The sequence below is a fragment of the Pinus tabuliformis genome, chromosome 2_1 (assembly GCF_031772625.1).
Source record: "Pinus tabuliformis cultivar Carrire ecotype Pingquan chromosome 2_1, CPIR1, whole genome shotgun sequence".
Lineage (NCBI taxonomy): Eukaryota > Viridiplantae > Streptophyta > Pinopsida > Pinales > Pinaceae > Pinus > Pinus tabuliformis.
Window position 1 is genome coordinate 940581332 of NC_142299.1, and position 6693 is coordinate 940588024.

Sequence of the window (6693 nt, forward strand, 5' to 3'; positions counted from 1 at the left end):
TATGTTGAGATTTTCAATAAAATAAGTGGCAAATTATTAATGTGGTTTCTATTTGTCTGGTTCACTTACTATCCACAAACATGGTGCAGTGAATGTAAAAATTTTATATAAAAAATGATTATAAAATTTTCATATATTTATATATAAATAAAACCTTATTTCAAGTTTTTAATTTATTTAGTTATTTTATAAACTCGTTTTTTATACATACAAAAGTGAATAAATAAAAGAAACTAAAACATAATATATACTTAATTCGACACTTTTTATATTGTTTTTAAATCTTCTTTTAAATTTAAGTAAAGATAGTTGTCACGTTATATATATATATATATATATATATATATATATATATATATATGAAATTATTAGGTTGATAAGTATATATATATTTTTTTAAGATTTTTAAAATTATATTTTAATTATTAATAACTATTAGGTTGAGAGTATGGTTTTAATCTCCATAATAAAGTAGGAAAATTTTTATAGTTAAAATATTATTATATGATTATATTAATTTTTAAATAATATTATAATTTACTTGTTTTTTTTTTTCTTTTAGTTACCGTTCCCTTAATCAAAGGCTCTCTAGATGCCACCTTGCACCATTGTGCACCTTCAAATTTAATCTATACAAGTTGTCAGATCAATTATTGGTTAATACTTAATAATAGTTAACAAAAAAAAATTAGAAGTTTAATATCTGGGAAACTCATTTTAACCATTTTCCTTTAGTGTCTTCATATCGATATAGAGAGATAGAAGAAATGCATTGTTTCTCTGAAATGATGCCTAATGTTGACAATGTAATAAAGAGATAGAAGAAATGCATTGTTTCTCCGAGATGATGCCTAATGTTGACAATGTAATAAAGAGATAGAAGAAATGCATTGTTTCTTTGAAATGATGCCTAATGTTGACAATGTAATAAAGCGTTCAAACGTTCAAAGACAAAAAATAATTGAAAGTAAAAAAATTCATTGAGAAATTTGTAATTAATTCAACTTTTGATATAAATTTAAAATATGGCATTTAAAAATTATTAATAATGATAACAATATTCATTGTGATATATAAATGAAATATTTCACTATGTAGCGTTAAGTAATTTTCATTAAAGTGTATTTAAAAATATATGAATAACAAAAAAAAATTCAAAGTGGACAATGTGGTCCATAAATAAAATATTTCCATGTCAACTATGTATATATTTATGCAGTAAAGCATGTATATTTTCAAATAGGTTTCTACAATTTTAATTTAATCATTAATAATTATTGGGTGGATGGAAGTTGGGCCCATAGAATACTCTATGTCAAAAGTAGTTAAGCCCTTTCTTTTATTTTACTTAAATTGAAACATTAAAAAAATGTCATATCAACAAGTCTTATTAGATGTTTTCAAAAAAACATGTATGTTTAACTTACATTTTAATTCTCTTTAAAATTAATAATAATTTAAAATAGGAGCGGTAGGAGGGAGAGGGTCTTTTATGGCATTGAAGAAATCAAATATTGGAGTGTTCATGGGAATCAAAGTTTTGGAGTCTTAATGGGACTTGGAAGATGGAAAATTATCAAAAACAAGCCTAGGATTTTGCTCTAATGCATTCTTATAGACAAAGAATTTCAAGTATGCTCTCTCATTGTGTTGGGTTACTCCCTTTTAATAATTTACTCTTTGGTCAAAGGATCTTCCCCTAGAAACAAAGTTCTAGGTGCAATTTTTGACTGTTCATCCTTTAATCTTTTCAGCAAGTATGTGCAACATGATGCCCCTAGATGTTGCCAATTCACATCACCTATCCCATTCTTTTAAGTGTCATGCACATTACATGGATACTGGGACAAGACAATTATGTTTTATTTTGCTTTAACATTTTTAGAAATGACATTAGTGATACTTGTTTCTTTATAATTTCACATTTTATTTTTGATTCCAAACTCTTGGATACTTCTTATGATTCAATGCATAGTCACCCTTTGAGTTTAGTGCCCTTGAGGTGGTTTTATGGGCTATTGATAATTCCTTGGATGCACGCACCACGACACTGGAAACTAATGCATACACAACTTTAGATGAACTTACATCTAAGGTAAATTTTGTCTAACATACCTCTATGTTTGGTGGTTTTTATGATGATTTCTATCTTCTAGAAAGTTTTTGTTACCTTTTTTTTCCATTCAAAAAGCAGAGAACCATTTCACCTCGTCAAGAGGTGTCCCTTTGTTTGGATAAATGTCATTAGCTTTTATTCATTCACTAGGAACCACCCAATATTTAGCTAGAGCAGGCATGAAACTCCTGGGACATGCCACTCTAGGAATTCCCAGGCAGAAGAGTGAGTTGCATGAATTGAAACATGATTCGATCAATGAGAATATCCCCATATAACAGTACTTAGTATTGGGCCAACTTGAGCACGCAAGTAAAAAATCAAAATTTCTAGGATGGAAAATATGGGCATCTACAATAGTACCTGCACCTAAAGCACAAAGACTTCACTTCTTTGTTTCACTTCTACAAATACTTGAAACATAAAGGAGAGGATCAAGTATTCACATGTAGCCTGGTATATTTTGAAATGTAGGAAATAAATAATGATTCAAACTAATGTTTTGGACACCGGGAACTGAACCTAGGTCAGTGAAGATAAAAGATCACATTGGTTTACTGTTGAACCATAACCCAACTAACAGATAAATGTTCCATGTTGTAATACATGCCATGCTGAGTGGTCTATAGGGCCAAAAAAGCATAGAGGACAACCATTCACTATTATATGATTAATCCCACCAAATTCTATGGGGTCGAAGGCTGATGTGATTACTCCCTGCCTTAATAACATTGCAAGTACTTTCAATGTCGTGGCTTGTGGGCTTTTTTTGGTTTGTTATTATGGTAGTTTCAATGTTATGTTTCATGGCTCTTTTTTGGATTTTTATGGTTTTTATTTATGTGATGTTGATAATATTTACATATCTTACTACTATAGAGAAATATCCTCATGTGAAAGATTCCATTCTACATTCATACTCTCCTTTCTCCTTAAAAAAAATAGGAATTGTAATAATGCACCTCACAGAAGAAGAATTTGCAATAAAAAAAAATATTTAACAACAACAACGCTTGAAGGTTTGAAATGGCATTCATAAATGGAGGAATGGGATTTTTAATGTTGCAAGGTCAAGACTTCTAGGTGAAGCTCGCATGGTTCAAGGTTGTGTTCCTAACGTTTCCAAGGCTATCAAAATTACATATAAGGTTTTTAGTTCACTTTATGTTTATCTAGGCTTCATTCTCATAATTTTGATAGACGTTTATATTTTCATACATGTTAATGCACGAATGAGCAAGTAACAAAGGATTCAATTGGGGTCTAGGTGACTTGGCTGATACATTAGGTTCAAATTATGTTGCATTCCTCCAACAACATTCCTTTTGAAATGAGTTTATTGATGAATGCTTATCATATGCTGATCAACTGATTAAGGAGATTGCATAATAGGTTCGCATGATTGTGCCTCAAGTTGTTTCGAATTAATTGTGTCTAGAAAGTTTGGAAATGCTTGGCGTTGTTTGGTTGAGAGGATTTGGGAATTTGATTCCTACGTATACTAACTTTTCATCTCTTCCATTGCTTGGTAGTAGTATTATAAAAGTATTTCCCAATTCCTACTTTCTAGTGGGCCTCAAAGAGAACTTAAATTGCATTCATGATTATGAAAGAAACTCTCAGTATTGTTGTTTTATCAACAACTAAAACATCCACATTGTTTCCTTTTATTATCCTTACAAAAGCACCAAAGGTCGGTTTGAAATAAGAAATGGAAATGTCAAGATTGCATAACAAGAAAAAAATATCATTGCTTTTACCACTTGGTATGCCACTTTGTAAATGGCCGGAGTGATTAATAACCCTTCTTCTATTATATCTAAAAGAAATCGCATTTTGTTTCTTAGTTTCAATGTTGATGCATTAGCCAAGTTCATCCAATATTAGCATCTGCATTTCCACCTTCATATCTTCCATGTTTTCCCTTTATTAATTAGATAGGTTAAATATCCTTTATCCATTCCATTTATGTTTAGGATTGCTTCAAATTAATCATGCATATGCAGAGTAAATTTAGGAAATGCATTACTAATTTCAGTTGAATCATTCTTTCCTTCTTGTAGAAATCTTCTTCTATTTAATCCCGTGCTTGTTTCTATCTTTGCAATGCTCTCATGTGCATGTTTTTTATTTTTTTATTTAATGTTGGCCAATGCTATAGGTATTATTGTGGATGGTATGACTGTGCTATTTTTTTGTTGGAAGTCTGTCAATGTATGGATGTTCAATTCATGAATCTTGTTTTTAAACTATTGTATGGAATGATAATCCTAGGCATGTCATCGATATACTGGCCTAGTCTGTGTCTGATTGATTCAAATGGAATATAGTAGTTATTAGTTTTTATATTCATTGACCTTCGGGTGGTCAATTTTAAGGGTTTTCTTTATCATTTTTGCATTATCATTGTGAAGGTCCAACATGTAATGAATAAGAATTTTCTCTTTATATAGTGGGATTTGTGTAATTTCCTCATGCTTAATATGAGTTATTCCAATTGATATGGAATTATTGCCACTGGAAATTTAAGGATAATTCTTTTGCTACAAAATATATATCTATGAATTCACTTTAACTTACTCTCTTATATTGTTTTAATCCACGTAAAATGTATGTAAATATTCTTGAATTTAGGTCGTTTTAGTTTTTAAGAGTATGCATTTCAAAGGAATCTAGTTGAGGTATCTTAATTTTAAGTTGTGAACTAACTATGAGTCTTCATATTCTACTTTCACTTTGACAGTAAAAGAAAAAGATGAGTTCTAGATGTGAAACAAGTCCTTTAAGGAAAACATGAATTTCGGATGTGAGAGCCAAAATCCTGAAAGATCATGTGAATCGCAGATATGGATCATTGTGGATGGATCCATGAAGAATCAGATCAACAACTTCTTAATGCAAACTCTTTCTTGACCTATTCCAGATGCTCGATCTACTTCATCACAGGTTATAGCAATGATTCTTGGCATTGAGTTACCTCACAGCTAGTAGCCAGAGCTCATCGGGACATTATTACTGAACATGGGTGTCCCACAAATGGAACCACCCACACATATCTTTGTGAGGAGGTTATTGCAGATACTCTTACCCAAGATGAGGTAAATTCCATCCTTACAGTTGTTGTGCATGGAACAAAATCATCTGAGATTAACAATGAGGTTAGGGTTACTACTACTCGAGCATTGTATAATGCTTTGACTTTTTCTCAGAAGAATTTTGATAATGATGTAGATAGGGATTGTATTGTGAGAGTATTTTTTGAAGCAACCTTGTCCACAGAAGTAAGGATTCGATCAACTGCTTTTCAATGTCTGGTGTTGATATCTTCTACACATTATGAGAATCTTGTCACTTACATGGAAGACATGTTTTCTATTATAGGAAAGGCTATCAAAACATATGAAGAGATGGTTTCTCTTCAAGCTATCGAGTTTTGGAGTTCTATATGTGACGAATAAATTGATATACTAGAGGAATATGTAGGATACCTAAGTGGTGATTTAGACATTCCTTGCTTTTATTTTATTAAGCAAGCACTTCATTCTCTTCCGCCAATGTTATTAGAGACATTGTTGAAACAAGAAGAGGACCAAGATTAGGATGAGAGGGCATGAAATCTCTCTATGGCCAGAGGAACTTGCTTGTGTCTTGTTGCTAGAACTGGGGGAGATGACATTGTCCCCCTTATTATGCCATTTGTAGAAGAAAACATATTAAAGCCAGATTAGAGATATCGAGAGGTAGCTACTTATGCCTTTTGATCAATTTTGGAGGGTGCATCACCTCATAAGCTTACTCCTATTGTCAATCTTACTCTCAGCTTTGTTCTCAATGCAATGAAGGATAAGAATAGTCATGTTAAGGACAACTTCATGGACACTTTGGAGAGTATTTGAATTTTTCCATAATTCAACAATGGAGACACTCTACTTTTTAAGTATAGAACCTATTTTGGCGAACTACTAGCAAGACAAGAAAGGGAATTGGAACATAACAAGAAAAAGGTCTCTTAGTCTTATCTTATCACATAGGTTGGAAGGTACCTAGTGAAGTATGTAATTACATTTTAGTGGTGAGCTTTGTCTGCTCAAGATCGAAACATAAATTAAAAGAATGAACAAATCATTAATTTTGATGTGCTACTATTTCCTAGGTTATTGTAAGTTTGAATTAAAAGAATGAAAAAATCATTATTTTTTATTCGGTAGTCTTTCCTATGCTTTATAGTTAGAAAAATACACAAGGTGAATTTCTTAAAACAAGAACCCACTAAAATAAATCAAAATGAAAATTTGGGACCATATTAGATCTCAAAATTTGTTTCATGCGGTCCCTTGAAACATATTATAAAAAAACAGTATGATAGGGTGATCAACTTTAACCGTGAGTAATCTGGTTGAATCATTTCCTAGCCTATAGGATATGACTTAATGAAACCGTTAGAATTTGGCAACTGTTCATTTAAAGCAAATAACTCCCCATTCTTGAATTGAGCAAGTAACAGACAGTAGAAGGTACTAATCAGAGTGCGGACATCAATAACAACCCGCCATTCTTCTCAGCCACCATTGTACATG

At 31.4% G+C, this 6693-nt stretch overlaps 1 pseudogene; it reads left to right on the forward strand.

The window, feature by feature from the left end:
• Positions 1–4909: 4909 nt before the first annotated feature.
• On the forward strand, positions 4910–6082 carry LOC149203735 (importin subunit beta-1 pseudogene; annotated as a pseudogene).
• The last annotated feature ends 611 nt before the right edge of the window (positions 6083–6693 follow it).